This window comes from Mustela nigripes, chromosome 11 (genome assembly GCF_022355385.1).
Source record: "Mustela nigripes isolate SB6536 chromosome 11, MUSNIG.SB6536, whole genome shotgun sequence".
Classification (NCBI taxonomy): Eukaryota; Metazoa; Chordata; class Mammalia; order Carnivora; family Mustelidae; genus Mustela; species Mustela nigripes.
This window is the reverse complement of record NC_081567.1, coordinates 19,563,089-19,563,723: the sequence shown is the minus strand read 5'-3', so window position 1 is coordinate 19,563,723 and position 635 is coordinate 19,563,089. Positions and strand designations below refer to the sequence as shown.

The 635-nt window shown below is 73.4% G+C and overlaps 1 long non-coding RNA gene across 1 annotated transcript in view; it reads right to left on the bottom strand.

Annotated features, from left to right (window-relative positions):
- LOC132027186 (uncharacterized) overlaps window positions 1–244 on the bottom strand; it is an 11,825-nt gene extending 11,581 nt beyond the window's left edge. The window contains exon 1 of the long non-coding RNA XR_009407081.1: window positions 138–244. This is a non-coding gene — a long non-coding RNA (uncharacterized LOC132027186). The remainder of the gene's footprint in view (window positions 1–137) is intronic.
- Window positions 245–635: the final 391 nt, after the last annotated feature.

Here is a 635-nt window from a genome sequence, read left to right as displayed (position 1 = left end):
CCGGGCGCCGCGGGCCGTCGACCTAGTTTCCCTCAAAAAGTCTCCGGGCGCCGCGGGCCGTCGACCTAGTTTCCCTCAAAAAGTCTCCGGTGTGCTATTCCCGAAGTGTGTGTGTGGGGGGGGGGGGGGGTCGTTACCGGGTGGTCGCCGGCGGTTCGGGAGCGGGGGCCGCGCCTTCAACGCAGCTGCGATCCTAGCCCGCCCTCTGCTGGCATCTTCCACACGCCAGGGGCGCCGCGGCCGACTCGGGTCCGGACCGCCCTCTGCCGGCCGCGCGCAAACGCTTTCCTGTGGGGATCGCACGCATGCGCACCAGCGGGGCGGGGAACCGTGGCCGCAGCGTGGAGGCCCCGCCCCCGCGCGGAGCCGCACCGGGCTCAGCCAGTGGCCACGAGCGGGCCCCTCTCGGTGAGGACGTTGTAGATGGTTCTGGGGCCGCCTGAGGCTGGCGGAAGGACGGCCACGGTGGCGGCTGCGCGCCCCGCTAGCGGAGTTCCCGCCTGCCATTCGGGGAGCTTTCCCGAGACCTGGGAGGCCTTTCACCGGCGCCCCGGCCCAGGTCTCGAGACTAGCGCTGCTCCGCCGCTCCGCCGGGGTCGTGCTGTCCGCGTCCGACGCCGGGTCGCCCGCTGCGG